General features: G+C 46.2%; 1 long non-coding RNA gene, 1 other non-coding gene and 1 pseudogene across 2 annotated transcripts; 2 read left to right on the top strand and 1 right to left on the bottom strand.

Moving 5' to 3' along the window:
• Window positions 1-395: 395 nt before the first annotated feature.
• LOC105463887 (uncharacterized) lies at window positions 396-6,944 on the top strand. The gene is made up of 3 exons (XR_976576.2): window positions 396-474; window positions 2,224-2,335; window positions 6,713-6,944. It is a non-coding gene; the product is annotated as an uncharacterized lncRNA (long non-coding RNA).
• Window positions 6,945-13,436: 6,492 nt separating this feature from the next.
• On the bottom strand, window positions 13,437-13,540 carry LOC112423574 (small nucleolar RNA U13). The gene has a single exon (XR_003014045.1). It is a non-coding gene; the product is annotated as a small nucleolar RNA U13 (small nucleolar RNA).
• A 3,369-nt stretch (window positions 13,541-16,909) lies between these two features.
• Window positions 16,910-17,873, top strand: LOC105463875 (nicolin-1-like; annotated as a pseudogene).
• The last annotated feature ends 844 nt before the right edge of the window (window positions 17,874-18,717 follow it).

Consider the following 18,717-nt stretch of genomic DNA (forward strand, 5'->3'; position numbering starts at 1 on the left):
CTGAAACCAGGACGGGTGTTGGGGGCAGAGACTCTCTTGCAACCCAGGAACCAATGGGCAATGGCAGTGCATCCTGAGTTAACTCCCGGATCCTGAGGGTCTCTGGCCACCCTCCCAGTCTTTTCTTTCACTTCAATTTTCTAGTGATTTGCATGAGGAGGACAACTGACTTGAAGGGGACTGCAAGGCTCAGGCTGGGGCTACTCCCCCATGAGCTTTCAAAACCCTCAGGTCTCAGGAATTTACCTCCGACCGCCTGTAACAGGTATTTCACTCCCTAACCCTTGCTCCTTCTTCCTCCTTCTTCTTTCTCTCTCTCTCTCTGTCTCCTCTCTCTCTCTCTCTCTCTCTTGCTCTCTCACTCTCTCACTCTCGCGCTCTCTCTCTCTCTCTTCCTTGTGTGGCTCCAGTCTGGGAGGCCCCTTGCTGATTCCAACCGGAACATCCAACATCGGACACTAATTCAGCTGACTGGTAAGATCTGCCTTCTCCTGGCTTTCTCCCAGTACCAGAAAAAGTCCAGCCTGCTATCCAGGTCCTCAGAGGACCAATAGGACTAAGCTAGAGGAAATCCTGGGGAAGCCCAGTTTCTTCTTAGCTTAACTATCCTCTTTTGGAAAGAAGATTCTGGGTCTCTGTCTTTTGTCTGGGGATGCCTAAAACAAAACAGACACCCTTGGCTTCCTCTTATCAGTCCACATGGGTGCCAAACAATCCCACATTCCTATGTCCTCCCCACTGGGCTGTCTCCTTCACAACCTCACCAAATTTGGCTTACAGGGGACCCTAAAGCCAAAGCGTCTAATTTTCTCCTGCAACACGGCTTGGCCCCAATACAGATTAAATAACAACAGACGATGGCCCAAAAATGGCACCTTTAACTTTCAAATTCTCAGGGATCTTGACAACTTTATAACCAGGAATGGCAAATGGCAAGAGATTCTCTATATTCAGGCTTTTTTCTACCTTAGATCCCGACCCTCCCTATGTCAAGCTTTCACCCCTCATGAAATCCTTCTTCTTAATGAAAACCCTCCCCAGGTCTCTCCTTCCCCTGGAATCCCTTCCTCTGAAGCTCCTTTTGACCCTGCAAATGAACCCCCTCCATATTCTCAACCCCCTGCACCTGCTCCTCGCCTGTCCGAACCCTCCACTCCGGCAGCCCTTAACCCTGCCCCTCCTCCTTCTCCACCTGTAACCCGTTCAAAAACTACTCCATCCAGTCAAACCACCTCTGTCATTTTCCTTCTCCGGGAAGTGGCTAGAGTTAAAGGCATTACTTGCGTTCATGTTCCTTTCTCCATGTCTAATCTGCCGCAAATTGAACAGCATCTGGGATCTTTCTCTGAAAATCCATCTCATTATCACAGTAAATTCCTGCACATAACTCAATCCTTTAATTTAACTTGGCACGACTTTTATATAATTCTAACCTCCACCCTCACTCCTGATGAAAAAGAGCTCATCTGACATTCAGCTGAAGCCCACGCAGATGAACTCCATAATCAAGTGCCTATACAAAATCCAGTGGCTAATGATGCAGTCCCCCGTAGATACTCAGATTGGACTTACCAATAGGGAGACAATGGCATCAGATGAAGAGACCACATGATTTTCTGTCTCCTTGTGGGTATGGACAAAAATGCCCATAAGGCAGTTAATTATGAGAAACTTAGAGAAATTACACAAGACCCCCAAGAAAATTCTGCCCTTTTCTTATCACGCCTCACTGAAGCTATGCTAAAATATACCAATTTGGACCCAGAATCTAGAGAAGGTCAAACTTTTCTCCACCTCCAATTTGTTTCCCAGCCTGCCCCAGATATCTGGAAAAAATTGTAAAACTTAAAGGAGGGTCCCCAGACATCCTGGCAGGACCTCCCAAATGTAGCCTTCCATGTCTTTAAAAACAGAGAGGAGGAACAAAAAATTCAAAAAGACAAACATCTCTCATTAAAAACCCAGATGCTCGCCTCTGCTATCCAAAAGTCAGTTACACAAAAGCCTCCCAATGACCCAAAATAAAACTCCCCGACGCCTCTGGGAGTCTGTTTCCAATGTGGCAACTCTGGACACTGGGCAAAGGCTTGTCCTAACTACCGGACCTCCACCAGACCGTGTCCAGCTTGTGGTCTTTGGGGACACTGGAAAGTGGACTGCCCCCAACAGGGACACCCTCCCCGTTTGGGTGCGGCTCATAATAAAGCCCCCTGACCATCACAGGAGGAAATCTCTTCACTGCTGGTGCTGACAACAGAAGACTGAAAGTGACCGGGATCCTTCGCCTCCACGCCTAGTGAGTCCACGGAACTCAGGGTAATTAGGACGGTGTCCGGTAAGATTATTTCCTTTCTTTTGGATACCGGGGCGAGTCTTTCGATGTTAACTGAGTATCAAGGCCCATGAAAACACTCATCCATTTCTGTTGTTGCCATGAAGGGCACACAAAAAAAACCCCACACAAAACGCCACCCTCTATACTGCTCATTTCAGGGTGTCACCTTCACTCACTCTTTCTTTGTCATCCCTCATTGTCCCACTCCTTTACTAGGAAGGGACATCCTACAGAAATTAGGGAGAATCATCCATTTATCAGCCCTACACCAAAGCCACCCTTATTTGTTATTACATCAAGAACAGAACCCCTCCTCAGACACTCAACATCAAATAGACTTAAACCCCAAATTCCTTTGCCATGTAAATTCCATGGTATGAAACACTAACTCCCTCATAATAGCTACCCACTACCCAAAGAGCATACAAGTTAATATATACACCGATTCTAAATATGCCTATAACATCATCCATTCCAATGACCAAATTTGGAGCAAGTGGGGCTATCTCATGGCTAAAGAAACTCTAATAACTCGTGAAAAATCAATCCATCATTTGCTAAAGGCAACTTTACTCCCAGAAAAGTTTGCAGTTATCCATTGCAAAGGACATCAATCAAATAACAGCTACATTTCTTTAGGAAACTGTAAAGCTGACTGTTGGGCAAAACAAGCCTCAACCACTCATCCAGTTCCCCAGTACCTATTTCCCCTCATACAACATATCCCCTCCTTTTATGCAAAACACCAACACAACAACTAATCACGGTGGGGGCACAATTCAGCCCCCCACACTGGTTCATAGAAAACAAATTAGTCCTACCTGACCCTGAAAAAACAACTCTTTTACGGGACATTCACAACCTCTTCCACACCAGCCATTCCCCTCTACATTTCTTAAGTTCCCATATACACATAGCCCCAGATATAAAGGAACAGTTAAAAGCTATTTCCCATCAATTCTCTATTTGCCAGAATACTTCACCGCATTCCAACACTAAACCCCCTTCTTTCCCAACCCATCAGGCTAGGGAACACCTTCTAGGACAGGATTAGCAAATTGATTTTACCCATGTGCCCCCAGTAAAAAAGGTTAAATTTCTTTTAGTTCTGGTCGATACCGTTTTGGGATGGGTCAAGGCTTTTCCCACAACCAACAAACGAGCTTTTACTGTCACCTCCAAATTAATAACAGAAATCATCCCCAGGTTTGGGGTGCCTCATTCTTTTCAATCCAGCAATGGTCCTGAATTCATTTCTCAAATTACTCCAACACTTGCACAAGCTCTACAAATCACCTGGAAGCTACACATCCCCTATCGACCTCAATCTTCAGGGAAGGTTGAAAAAATGAATGGCATTCAAAAAACACCTCACCAGCTACTCACTCACTCCAAGCACATAAAGACTGGGTTACACTTTTACCTTCGGTTACACTTTTACCTTTGGCCCTCCTAAATATTCAGGCACTCTCATGTAAACCCTTAACGCTCAGCCTGTTTGAGCTCATGTGTGGGAGACCACTCGGCCCCTTTGTTCCACCTCACGGCCAAGCACCACCTCAACCAACTCCTCCCGTTTGCCCTCTTCTACTTACTGTCCGCCATTTTATTTGGGAATATGCTGACAAATACCTGCCACAACCTGTCTGGGTTCTCATAAAAATTCCCAGTCCTATCCCCAAATCCCCCCTTAGGTCTAAATGGAAGGGACCTTACCAGATCATCCTCACCACACCTACAGCAGCAAAACTCCAGGGGCTCCCTAACTGGATTCATTATACTTCTCTCAAAAAAAATAAACTTCCCTTCACCACATGCTCAAACAACTGAATCTAAAACTCCTTCAGACTTTTCTTGTGTCTCCACAGGACCCGCTTCCCTTTGCCTCACCTGAATCCCAGAGGAAAAAAAGGAAAACTCCACATAAGCCGCTTATGTCTCTTTCTCTTCCAAACTTTCATCGCTTCCTAATCTGCCTTGCTACAGACCTTCAGTGGTACCCTTACGAAGCTCCCATTGCACATCCTGATCAGCTCCTTACTATTTTATGGGACCTATGGCTTCAAGGAACTTTCCAGGACTTTACTGCTACCCAAATAACCTTTTTCTCTTTTTGCTTGCTTCTTTTAATATAAATTCCCTAAGTACATAAATCTCACCAATACAACCGCTCCTCACTGCTCTCAAGCTCAAACGCTCTATAAACCTTACACAATCCCTCTTACTGTCAGCTAACTCTTCCCTTGCTTCAGAATGCTGGATGTGTTTATCACTGTCTTCCTCAGCTTACTCAGCCCTTTCTGCACTCCTTCATGACATTTTAACTGGAAATATAACCCTAATTTATAAACTCCAAAAAGGAGTTTCCCTTTTTAAAAAAGCTGACACTCTAATCGGCAGTTATCCCACTTTCAGGGCCAATCAAGCTAACAAATTATTTCAGACCTACTACAACTCCCTACAATGACTTAAGCCCCAAGGCTCTCCCATTGAAGGGCCTATAACTAAACACACTCCCCTTTTTCAACAAGCCTCACTTTACTTTTCGGCCTCTAAGGGAAATATCCCTGTAGGTTCATTAACATTTAACCAATGCAACCGCACTATCGTTGTTAAACACCCGTCTGACCACCAAACTAATCAAATTAACTACCAAGTGTCACTGGAAGCAAATGGGAACATTTCTGCAACCGGCTAGTTTCACAGCCTCTCCCTTAACCAATGCCTCTGGCCTAATCTGTGCTGTCCCTAATGCCCACCTTTTTCCATGGCTCAATATTAATGGCGCAACATCCGACCACATTAAATGTGTAAAAAGTAACTCTTCTTATATCTCTACTATAGTAGGTGTCTCCCTGGCCTCCTCTTTGTCAGTCTGGAGTAATGAGCCACAGGAAAAAAACAAAACAAAACAAAACAAACAGAAAGACAACAACAAAACACCCCATCTTTAATTCACTTGTTCTCTTCCCATATTTCTGCCTGTGTTTACAACAAAGTCTTTTTTTTTTTTTTTTTTTTTGAGATGGAGTCTCGCTCTGTTGCCCAGGCTGGAGTGCATTGGCCGGATCTCAGCTCACTGCAAGCTCCGCCTCCTGGGTATACACCCTTCTCCTGCCTCAGCCTCCCGAGTAGCTGGGACTATAGGCGCCCGCCACCTCGCCCAGCTAGTTTTTTGTATTTTTTTTTAGTAGACACGGGGTTTCACCGTGTTAGCCAGGATGGTCTCGATCTCCTGACCTCGTGATCCGCCCGTCTCAGCCTCCCAAAGTGCTGGGATTACAGGCTTGAGCCACCGTACCCGGCCAACAAAGTCTTATTCTTTTTGTGTGGCAGCAACACCTATCTTTGTCTCCCCACAAGCTGGACTGGAACCTGTACCCTAGTTTATCTATCTCCCTCCATTGGACTAGTTCCTCCTAATCAGCCTTTGCCCATCCCACCCGTCCAATACGTTAGAAAAAGAAGGGCCATCCACGTCATTCCTTTAATGGCCGCCTTAGGTATAGCCTCTGGACTTGGATTGGGAGCAAGCGGATTAGCCACCTCCTTAACATACTTTAAGGCACTTTCAACAAAACTACAGGGCTCTTTAGAAGATATAGCCTGAAGCTTTATAAGAGTCCACGACCAACTAGACTCCTTGGCTGGAGTAGTCCTCCAAAACAAACAGGGATTAAATCTTATAACGGCTGAAAAAGGGGGCCTCTGTCTCTCATTGGGTAAGAAATGTTGTTTCTATCTCAACCAATCGGGCCTAGTAAGAAATGCTGCTGAAAAACTAAAAAGAGGGGCTAAAAAGCTAAGGGAATACCAAAACAACCAAATAAATTATTGGTTTAAAAATAAAATCATAGCATGAGTCATCCCATTCCTGGGTCCTCTCCTAGTAATATGCCAAGGACTAATGTTTTAATCCTGCCTAATTAACCTTTTTCAAAAATTTTTAACTGACAGAATCATGGCCATTTTGCAACCACCCATAAACATTTACAGATGGTGTTACTCCTGCAGTCAATCTGAGACCAAGAAACTCTCCGCTCCCCCGTCAGCAGGAAGTAGCCAGAAAGAACACGTCGCCCCCTCATCCTTTTATAACTATAGGGTCTGCAATGACAGAGCAGGAGCACCGTCACCTCCGACAAACACTGCCACTTTAAGTTCCAGCTCCCTTTCTAGCCTCATGAATTTCAAGGAAATCACTTTTATTCTAACTATAAGCAGCCAGAAAAGAGCAGACAGTAAAACACAGATAAGACAGCACAGGCACAGAGGGAGGCAGGAAGAAAGTCTCTTGGATAACTGCCGAACTTCACCCTCATACAAGGGGCCCCAGTAAAACAGTGGGCCTTAATAAGCACATTCCTTTCCCTTCAGGTTCACTAAGATAGGGAAGCTAAAGACAGACTCAGGATGCCTGCAGCTGCAGAAAGATGTATTGGAACAGACACACAACTCTCCTTCCCAGATAAGCACAACACAGAGACACAGAAGCAGTCCAAGCCTCTGATAAACTCTCCCACCTTAAATCTTTGAAAACTCTTAGTCTGTAAGAGAGTGTGGCTCTGACCTAACTCAAAAGGGTCAGAAGTCCCTCCCAGGTTTAAAATAAATCGGTTGACTGTCTAGCCACCCTTTGTGTTTCTCTCCTCTTTAATTCTTACAGAGGCTGCAGTGAGCTATCATGCCACTGTACTCCAGCCTGGGTGACAGATCAAGACCCTGTCTCAAAAAAAAAAAAAAAAAAGGCCCGGTAAGGTGGCTCATGCCTGTAATCCCAGCACTTTGGGAGGCTGAAGAGGGTAGATCGCTTGAGGTGAGAAGTTCAGGACCAGACTGGCCAACATGGCAAAAACCCATCTCTACTAAAAATACAAAAATTGGTTGGGCATGGTGGCTCATGCCTGTAATCCCAGCACTTTGGGAGGCCGAGGTGCATGGATCACCTGAGGTTAGGAGTTCTCGACCAGCCTCGTCAACATGGTGAAACCCTGTCTCTACTAAAAATACAAAAAAATAAGCTGGGCATGGTGATGGATGCCTGTAATCCTAGCTACTTGGGAGGCTGAGGCAGGAGAATCTCTTGAACCCAGGAGGCGGAGGTTGCAGTGAGCCAAGATTATGCCATTGCACTCCAGCCTGAGCAACAAGAGCAAAACTCCGTCTCAAAAAAAAAAAAAAAAAAAAAAAAAAAAAAAAAATTGCTGGCCGTGGTGTCGGGTGGCTGTAATTGCAGCTATTTGGGAGGCAGAAGCAGGAGAATCACTGGAACCCAGGAGACACAGGCTGCAGTGAGCTGAGATTGCACCACTGCACTCCAGCCTGGGCGACAGAGTGAGACTCCACCCCCACCCCACCCCCCAAAAAAAAGCCAAAAAAAAAAAAAAAAAACCAGGGTCTTAAACTCTAGCTACAGTTCATGCCCCAATAGGGGACCTCTTCTTTCATGGACATCAGGCCTATCCTTGCTTGCACACACAGACCAGACTAAGCTCTCCAACATGAGTGGTGAGGAGCAGTCATACTGCCCTGGATTTCCTGCCGGCAGTCAGAGCTGGCTGTGTGCAGTTGCTGACACCTCTTGCTGCACCTGGATTAATGACCAACTTAGCTGGCTTGGCTTTGACCAGGAACCTGACTGTGGTCTATTCTCCAGGTGGATCTGATCATTCTACTTGATCATAGCCACAGTTATTCTTATCTGATGTCACTTAATACCAATAAAAAGGATTTCATCCATGCCCCTGTCACAGTACAATTAATTGGGACATCTGATAGAGTGGCCTGTGCTTTTCTTTTCTTTTTTTTTTTTTTTGAGACAGAATCTTGCTCTGTCATCCAGGCTGTAGTGTAGTCGCACCATCTCGGCTCACTGCAACCTCTGCTTCCTGGGTTCAAGTGATTCTCCTGCCTCAGCCACCCAAGTAGCTAGGACTACAGGCATGCGCCAGCATGCCTGCTGAATTTTTTTTTTTTTTTGAGGCAGAGTTTTGTTCTTGTTGCCCAGGTTGGAGTGCCGTGGTGTGATCTCGGCTCACTGCAACTTCTGCCTCCTGGGTTCAAGCAATTCTCCTGCCTCAGCCTCCCAAGTAGCTGGGATTATAGGCGTCCGCCACCACGCCTGGCTAATGTTCTGTATTTTTAGTAGAGATGGAGTTTCACCATGTTGGCCAGGCTGGTCTCAAACTGCTGAGCTCAGGTGATCCACCCACCTCAGCCTCTCAAAGTGCTGGGATTACAGGTGTGAGCCACTGCACCCGACCTGGCCTGTGCTTCTTGAAAACAAATTCTTAGCTGGTTACCCAAAAGGCCAGGCAGTGCAGTTGTAGGGACCAGCTCTGCCATGATGCCATGGAGACCCTGCACATCTCCACGTGGGCAAAAGGCAAAGGCTTGCCTGAAGACTTGAGTCTTGGCAGAACGTCCTGTGATTTTTTTCCTGGAACTGGGCAAGACAAGCAGCCTGCTGAGGAGCCACCATGAGACAGTTTCTCATCAGCCTCCCTGGCTCTGGTGTGGTATCGGGCTTTTTACTTTGCCCAGACTTATATTTCAGCTGCAGGCTTCTGTGTAAGTCTATTACAAAACTGCTTGTGGTCGTTTTTGAGTTGGCCCTTCAATGTCACCTGGCCCCTCTGGTTCAGTGTCATCCTGTGGGACTAGGGATGTTGGAGCTGACACCTTGATGGTCTTACTGTCTCTTTAAACAATAAACTGTCTGAATGCAGTTGGGCCCACCATTTCTTTAGCGGCTGAATCCGTGGACACGTGACAAACCAGCCTAGCAACCACCTCCGCACCGTTGCTTAGGAACTGCTTGACCACTTGACACAAATGTGCAGAAATGCGAGGGAGGATACACTCTCGCACACTTTGACATTTTGATGAAACATCTTTCTAATGTCACCTCACCTTACAATTTTCCGCAGCAGTTTCCTGGGTCACATTGCCCTAATACATCAATACCCTTGAGCACTCTGGAACTATGAACCATATTAGGACTGGAAACCTACTGGAAACTTGGATGTGGGGGGTTACTTAAGATATTCTAAAAAGGAAGACAAGAAACCATAACTGTACTTTTACTAGGGAAAAAAAAAACAAAACTGCAGTGCAAAGAAATTAGTAATCAGTGTAACCTAAGAATGCAGATCACAGACATTTCACAGTAAAAAGCGTATTTGGAGATTAGTTAAGCCCAAAACCAAACTAAACCAAATGGGTACACAGTCTTGTATCTGTCATACAGGTCAGGAAACAGAAACACCGAACTGTGAAGTGACTTATCCAATATCTCACTTGTGCAGTTGAGACTGACAGTTTCCCTTTCTTCCACCAAAAATTGGGCTCCTTACACAAGCTGTGAGCAAACACGTACACCTACAACAAAGAATATGCTCTCAGTCTTTAGTTTGCAATTCTTTTCCCCTTTGAAAAGTTAAAAAAGCCTGTAATCCCAACACTTTGGGAGACTGAGGCAGGCAGATCGCTTGAGGCCAGGAGTTTGAGACCAGCCTGGACAACATAGTGAAAACCTCTCTCTACAAAAAAATACAAAAAAAAAAAAAAAAAAAAAATTGCTGGGTGTGGTGGCGCGTGCCTGTGGTCTTAGCAACTTGGGAGGCTGAGCTGGGAGGATCACTTAAGCCAGGGAGGTTGAGGCTGCAGTGAGCTGAGATCACATCACTGCACTCTAGCCTGGGCAACAGAGCAAGCCTCTGTCTCAAAAAGAAAGAAAGACAGAGACAGAGAGAGAAGGAAAGGAAGGGAAGGGAAGGGGAGGGGAGAAAGGAAGGAGGAAGGAAGGGAGAAAGGAAGAAGGAAGGAAGGAAGGAAGGAAGGAAGGAAGGAAGGAAGGAAGGAAGGAAGGAGAAGGGGGAAGGGAAGAAAGAAAAGTTAAAACATAACGTTGCATTAAGCAAAATCTTCAGGCAGGCCAACAGATGAAATTTTTCACTCTTATAGAAAGTATATGCCCTACATGGTGGTGCGTGCCTGTACTCCCAGCTACTCGGGAGGCTGAGTCAGGAGAATCACTTGAACCTGGGAAGTGGAGGTTGCAGTGAGCCGAGATCACACCACTGCACTCCAGCCTGGGTGACAGAGCCAAACTGTCTAAAAACAACAACAACAACAACAACAAAACAACAACAAAAAACAACAACAAAAAGAAAACATATGCCCTAAAAATGTGACTATCTGGGGTGCTCTGGGAATGTGGCAAATGCTAGTCTATAGCGCTGGTAGTTTTGAGGGTGCAATACTAGCGTGCAAGTGATCGTCTTTCTCTCGGTACTCACACGAGAAGGGCATCACTTGCCTGTGTGCCACTGTGCCAGTGTTTGTAATGATTTCGCTTCTATGGCTGGCCACCCTCTCACTCCTGATCTCTGTTCTGAGGCCATCACCCCACCATTGCATGTTGCATATTCAGATGTCTCTCTGGGTTTGTAGAGGGATATTAGTAAGAGAATCAAATATTTATTTTCTTTGCAGTTTTTGATTATACACATTAATCACACTTATTGAACTACAAGTTACATGGCTACTTATAGTGAGTTACATAACAAACATAGTCTCAATATTTGCATGAGAAGTAAAATACTAGAAAGGTCTGCCTTCTTGACCTGGCTTTAGTTTCTTTTCTGAGTTGCAATGTGGCTGTTTGAAAATATCCCTCCAATAACTGAATCACTTTGATTAAATTAAAGTGATAGCAATATGCTGATGTCTAACACGTTAACTTATATCTTTTTAAAGAAAATTAACTTTATTTCATAATTTATGTCCTTAAAAGAGAATGTGTAATCACAAAATGTTTTTCCAAGTTATTGGTTTTTTTGTTTGTTTTTTGTTTTTTTGTTTTTCCTTTCTATACTGGGGTCAGTACTACAAAAACAAAAGTTACTGAATTTTAGCTGAATACTACTGTTTGGTGGAAACTCTGGGCCTGAAATCTGCTCTTCTGTTGTCCAAAGATGTACTGGGCCAGGCATGGTGGCTCATGCCTGTAATCCCAGCTACCCAGGAGGCTGAGGCAGGAGGATCCCTTGAGCCCAGGAGTTTGAAGCTTCAGTGAGCTATGATTGCACCACTGCACTCCAGCCTGGATGACAGTGAGACTCTCTCTCCCTTTTTTTTTTTTTTTTTTTTGAGACGGAGTCTCACACTGTCACAGGGGCTGGCATGCAGTGGCACAATCTCAGCTCAGTGCAACCTCTGCCTCCCGGGTTCAAGCGTTTCTCCTGCCTCAACCTCCCGAGTAGCTAGGATTACAGGTGCCGGCCACCACGCCCGGCTAATTTTTTGTATTTTTAGTAGAGATGGAGTTTCACTATGTTGGCCAGGCTGGTCTTGAACTCCTGACCTTGTGATCCGCCCACCTAGGCCTCCCAAAGTGCTGGGATTACAGGTGTGAGCCACCACGCATGCCCGGCATCTCTCTGTCTTTTTAAGAGTCAAGGTCTCAATCTCTGGTCCGGGCTGGAGTGCAGTGATGCAATCATAGCTCACTGCAGGCTTGAACTCCTGGGCTCAAGTGATCCTCCCACCTTAGCCTCCCTGAGTAGCTGAGACTGCACGTGAGAGCCACCACACCTTCCTTGTAGAGACAGGGGACTCACTAAGTTGTGCAGGCTGGTCTCAAACTCTGGGCCTCAAGTCATCCTCCTGTCTCAGCCTCCCAAAATGTTGGAAATGCAGATGTAAGCTACCTTGCTTGGCTCCTGTCTCTTAAAAAAAAAAAAAGATATACACCATGGAGACTGAAAGAAACCGGGGAAGGTACCATCTGTCTCCTGCTGTGCCCATTAACTCCATCAGAGACAAATAAATGCATTTTTACTTACGTTTTAAAATGTGGGCCAGGAGTGATGGCTCACACCTTTAATCCTAGCACTATGAGAGGCCGAGGCCAGTGGATCACCTGAGGTCAGGAGTTTGAGACCAGCCTGGCCAACATGGTGAAACCCCGTCTCTACCAAAAATACAAAAATTAGCCGGGCATGGTGGCGGGTGCCTGTAATCTCAGCTACTCAGGGGACTGAGGCAGGAGAATCACTTGAACCTGGGAGGTGGAGGTTGCAGTAAGCCGAGATCGCACCACTGCACTCCAGCCTGGGCAATAGAGTAAGTAAGACCCTGCCTCAAAAATAAATAGGCCGGGTGCGGTGGCTCACGCTTGTAATTCCAGTACTTTGGGAGGCCGAGGCGGGCAGATCACGAGGTCAGGAGATCGAGACCATCCTGGCTAACATGGTGAAACCCCATCTCTACTAAAAACACAAAAAATTAGCCGGGTGCGGTGGCGGGCGCCAGTAGTCCCAGCTACTCGGGAGGCTGAGGCAGGAGAATCACTTGAACCTGGCAGGTGGAGGTTGCAGTGAGCCAAGATCACACCACTGCACTCCAGCCTGGGTTACAGACTGAGACTCCATCTCAAATAAATAAATAAATAAATAAATAAATAAAATGTGCACCAATTTAAAGAAACATGTTAAGTAAATAATGTTCATTTGGTACATGGATATGGCAAAAGTGATGGCTGTATTTGAAGTACTAAAGTCCTATGATGTCCTGGCTTGTCTCTTGTCCTGTGCATATGTTTTATGTGTGTGTCATATATAACATATATAATATGAAATACAAATATATTTTAATATATACCCTCCCTCCATGTTAAAACTAGGGAATTATGAAGAAAGTATCACAGTCTTTGGATTTCTTTTCTTTTCTGTGTTTTGTTTTGTTTTGTTTGAGACAGGGTTGCACTCTGTCACTCAGGCTGGAGTGCAGTGGTGCAATCTCGGCCCACAGCAACCTCCACCTCCCAGGCTCAAGTGATCCTCCCACCTCAGCATTCCGAGTAGCTGGGACTACAGGTGCCTGCCACCACGCATGGCTATTTTTTTTTTTTTTTTTTTTTTTTTGGTAAAGACAGGATTTCGCCACGTTGGCCAGGTTGGTCTCAAACTCCTGACCTCAAGTGATCCGCCCACCTTGGCCTCCCAAAGTGCTGGAATTACAGGCATGGGCCACCGCTCCTGGCTGAATTTTTCATTTCCAAAAATGACATTTAGAACCGTAACCTTTTTTCCCCTCATGTCAGATGGGTAATGTGCTTGTGCTATAACAAGGTTGGAGGGAGGCACGTCTCACACATGAGTGTGAAAACTGAACCACCACACTGATGAACCACAAAAGGGTGGTTGGCTACCATCTTTCTGAAACAGTGTATTGAGGAGTCAAAAGGAGAATTAGGCTATGAGTTTATACATCACACACCAACTTCAGAGAATGGGCTTTTGTGGCCATGGCTGTGTTTTGAGCACCACCTGGTTAGCAAGCTGGAACTCAAACCAGTTCTCTGAACTCCAGTGTTAGAGTGGCTTACACAATGCTACGTACTGAGAAAACCCTACGGGATGAGGAAAACATATGGTAATGGTAACAGAAATGGATTCATTCCAGTGTTCACACAATGCAAACATGCCAAAGGAAGGACTCAGCCTGAACATATTTCCATTGTGATGTAATTCTACAACTACAATCTAGTGTCTATACTTTTCTTTTTCTTTTTCTTTTTCTTTTTTTTGAGACCGAGTTTCGCTTTTGGTGCCCAGGCTGGAGTGCAATGCTGTGATCTCAGCCCACCGCAACTTCTGCCTCCTGGGTTCAAGCAATTCTGAGGGATGCCTCAGCCTCCCGAGTAGCTGGGATTACAGGCATGTGCTACCACGCCCAACTAATTTTGTATTTTTAGTAGAGATGGAGTTTCTCCGTGTTGGTAAGGCTAGTCTCGAACTCCTGACCTCAGATGATCCACCTGCCCTGGCCTCCCAAAGTGCTGGGATTACAGGCGTGAGCAACTGCACCCTGCCTTCTTCCTGCTTTTCTCACTCTGCGTTTCCTGCTGCTGTCGATGAAACTCAGCTTCTTATTTCCAGGCACTCTCAGAGTGAGGATCCACAGGAGGCTTTGATTCTCAGGACAGATAACCCCATCTTTCCTCTGGTTCTGACTTGTTTTTCTGTGTCCTTGTTACTGTGGTCATACCCAGAGAAGTAACATTTTGTCTTGCATTTGCAAAAATCTCCACCTTTCCCCACAAAGGAATTTCAGCACAGTGGCTGTTGTAACAGATATGTTGCAGCACGTATCACATGTTCCCCTCCTGAGTCCTTGAAAGTAATTTTCAGCTTTTGATCGGCTACATTGTTCTTCCCAGCTACATTTTTGGGAAGTCCAGCCAAATAACTTGCTACTCTTTTAAAGATTCTAATGATAAAATGAAACAAAATACCCCCTTTTTATCATCACCCACAAAGCCCTAATGCGTGCAGCAAAGATTGTGAAATGGCCAGGGAATAATTTGTGAGACAGAAAGGATGGCTTTGTTGGCCAGGCATGGTGGCTCACGCCTAAAATCCCAGCGCTTTGGGAGGTCGAGAAGGGTGGATCACAAGGTCAGGAGTTCAAGACCAGCCTGGCATGGTGAAACCCTGTCTCTACTAAAACTACAAAAATTATCCAGGCGCAGTGGCAGGCATCTGTAATCCCAGCTACTCGGGAGGCTGAGGCAGGAGAATTGCTTGAACCCAGGAGGTGGAGGTTGCAGTGAGCCGAGATCATGCCACTGCACTCCAGCCTGGGCAACAGAGTGAGACTCTGTCTCAAAAAAAAAAAAAATGAAAAGAAAATATATTCTACGGGCCATGTGCGCTAGCTCATGCTTATAATCCCAGCAATTTGGGAGGCAGGAGGATCGCTTGGTCCTAGGAGTTCAAGACCACCCTAGGCAATATGGCGAGACTATCTCTATTAAAAAAAAAAAAAAAAAAAAGAGGCTGGGCGCAGTGGCTCATGCCTGTAATCCCAGCACTTTGGGAGGCCGAGGCAGGTGGATCACCTGAGGTCGGGAGTTCGAGACTAGCCTGGCCAACATGGTGAAACCCCATCTCTACTAAAAATACAAAAATACCTGGGCGTGGTGGTGGGTGCCTGTAATCCCAGCTACTTGGGAGGCTGAGGCAGGAGAATCACTTGAACCCAGAAGAGGTTGTGGAGAGCTGAGATTGCACCACTGCACTCCAGCCTGGGTGACAGAGCAAGACTCCATCTAAAAAAAGAACGAGGCCGGGCAAGGTGGCTCAAGCCTGTAATCCCAGCACTTTGGGAGGCCGAGACGGGCGGATCAAGAGGTCAGGAGATCGAGACCATCCTGGCTAACACGGTGAAACCCCGTCTCTACTAAAAAATACAAAAAAACTAGCTGGGCGGGTTGGCGGGCGCCTGTAGTCCCAGCTACTCGGGAGGCTGAGGCAGGAGAAAGGCGTAAACCCGGGAGGCGGAGCTTGCAGTGAGCTGAGATCCGGCCACTGCACTCCAGCCTGGGCGACAGAGCGAGACTCCGTCTCAAAAAAAAAAAAAAAAAAAAAAAAAAAAAAAAAAAAAGAACGAGGCGAGGCGGGGCGTCTTGGGGTGGGGCGAGGCAAGGCGTTCTGCGCTTGTGGTCCCAAGTACTCTAGAGGCTGCGGTGGGAGGATCGCAAAAAATACAACCCTGTACATGAACATTCATAGCAGCTTTATTTGTAATAGCCACAAAGTGAAACAGCCCAAATGCCTTTTCAACATTAGGGATGAATGTTTATATCTGTGATATGTCCATACTATGGAACAGTGCTCAGCAATACAAAGGAGCAAATCCTTGATACATACAACGATTTGGATGGATTTCCACGGGATTATGCTGAGTGAAAAAGCCAATCTGAAAAAATTGCGTATTGTATTATTTATTTTCTACAATAATCCTGAAATAAGAAAATAGAGATTAGGTGCTGCGAGGGATTAGGGTGGTGGAGAAGGTAGGTGTCTGTTCCGTTTATAAAGGGGTAGCACAAGGGAGCTTTATGGGGATGGAAGCCTTCTCTGTCTTGAATGTGGTGGTGGTTACAGGTGAAATAACTGAATGGAATTAAACTCACACAAATAAGTGCACATAAAACTGGTGAAATCTGAATACACTCTGGATTGCACCGACGTCAATATCCTGGTTTTGACGTGGTACTATAGTTATGCCGGATGCTACCGATTGGGGAACTGAGTGAAGAGTGCATGGCTTCTCCCTTATAATTTTTGTTACCACTGCATGTGAATCTATACTTATTTTAAAACAAAAAGTTAAAAATCAAAATAAATAATGAAAGGAATGAATTATAACCTATTGAATAAAATGGAAAACCGTGAGTCCATACTGCCATAAATTAATGAATAAGTGGAAAGTTTGATGAGGAATGGGATATTGACGTAGCCTCAAAGTACCTCCCAACTCTGAACTGAAATAGGAAAATAATAACTTTAAAATAGAGAAACATGGCAGATACTGCCTTAACGAAAGAATCAAAGTGAATATCACCAGTATTCAAATCATGTGCCACCTCATAGGCTGAAATGAGAAGGGCACAACATTGCCTCTGTCATCTTCCTATCCAAGATGAGAACCTGAGGATGGCGGGAAGGGCTGGTGGTCAGGGGCCTGGAGTGGCGGTTGCACTTAATCTCAGCTGCTGGCACCATGTCCTGCGTTTTGGTGCCTTACCATGTGAAAGGCACCATAGCCCTGCAGGTGGGTGACGTGCAGACCTCCCAATGCTGGCCTGGCATGCTGGTCATTGATGTCATCTTCCCCTGAGTCACTCCCCTCAAGGAGATCATGTTTAAGAATTACTACACAGCGGCCGGGCACGGTGGCTCACGCCTGTAATCACAATACTTCGGGAGGCCGAGGCAGGTGGATTCCCTGAGGTCGGGAGTTCAAGACCAGTCTGACCAACATGGAGAAACCCCGTCTCTACTAAAAATACAAAATTAGCTGGGGTGGTGGCGCATGCCTGTAATCCCAGCTACTCGGGAGGCTGAGGCAGAAGAATTGTTTGAACCTGGGAGGTGGAGGTTGTGGTGAGCCGAGATCGTGCCATTGCACTCCAGCCTGGGCAAAAAGAGTGAAACTCCGTCTCAAAAAAAAAAAAAAAAAAAAAAAAAAAGAATGACTACACAGCTTTTTAGAGCATCCGTGTCTGTCAGCACACCTCAGCACACACATCAGCCAAGTGGGTGACTTGACTACGGGACTACTCTCTGATGCCTGACCCACACAGTGAGGAAGGAGCCCAGGAATATGTGTCGCTGTTCAAGTATCAGATACTGTGTGATATGGCCAGAGTATCGGAGCTACGCCTGATTCTGCAGCAACCATCACCACTGTGGCTGCCTTTCACAGTGGAGGAGCTGCAGATCTATCAGCAGGGACCAAAGAGCCCCTCCGTGATCTCCCCCAAGTGGCTCTCTCCCCCAGTGCCCTGGGAGCAACCTGCACTCCTCTATGAGGGGCTCCCAGACCCCAGCAGGCTATCCTCCAAGGTGCAGCAGATGTGGGCACTGACAGAGATGATCCGGGCCAGTCACACCTCCGCAAGGATCGGCCACTTTGATGTGGATGGCTTTTATGACCTGAACTTGCTCTCCTACACTTGAATGGTGGCTCCTAGCCAAGATATTGGCCTTTCTGTGCCCACTCAGACTTGTTTGGGCCACCAGAGGCCAAAGTGTGTTTGCTGTGCATTCCAAGTGTTGCCTGCATGCCTGTTCTGTCTGGGCGATGTTCACAGATTCAAGATTCTCGGGGACTTACTGTGTTGCTTCAGCATGAGCTCCTGGCAGGGGGGCGCTCTGTCTTCGCCTGGCTGCAGCTCAATTCTTCCTTCTACCCAAAAACACTTTAGTCAGTTGTACTTACTAAGAATCCCTGAGTGCCCTCTGCCCCTCTTGCCAACATGCACACTCCCGTCTTCTGCCTGCTCCCTCACCTCAGTGCAGTTGAGTTGGGCTGACGTACTAGAACGTGTTCCATGTATTGTCCTCCATTAACTCAGGACAACCATTAAGTGATGCAGGCTGCTCTTCCTTCGTGTGAGAAAACCTTGTTTCCCTCTGGTTCTTCCTGGCTCCGCCCCTGGTGGCTATTATGAAGTAGTGCTGCTGTATGTCTTGGACCTGGAAAACTGGACATGTGTGAGACTCAACAGTTTTCTTGGGGGAGTTCAGTGACATTTTGGTGGTCACCTTCTGCTCTCATCCATGAGTTCTTACATAGCCCCACTCAGCTGCTTCTGAAAGGGTGATGAAGCAGTAGTCCTCAGTGTGTGTGTGAGTGAAGAGGACCTTGTGGTGGCAGGGACCATGCTTCATTCATGGTTGTGTCCTCAGCCCAGGGCCTGGTATGCAGCAAGATCAATAAATACTTATGGAAGGAGAAAAAAAAAAAAAAAAAGAAGAAGAAGATGCAGAACCTGACCTAGCCACGAGGAAACATCAGACAAACCC

The sequence above is a fragment of the Macaca nemestrina genome, chromosome X (assembly GCF_043159975.1).
Source record: "Macaca nemestrina isolate mMacNem1 chromosome X, mMacNem.hap1, whole genome shotgun sequence".
In the NCBI taxonomy this organism is placed as follows: Eukaryota; Metazoa; Chordata; class Mammalia; order Primates; family Cercopithecidae; genus Macaca; species Macaca nemestrina.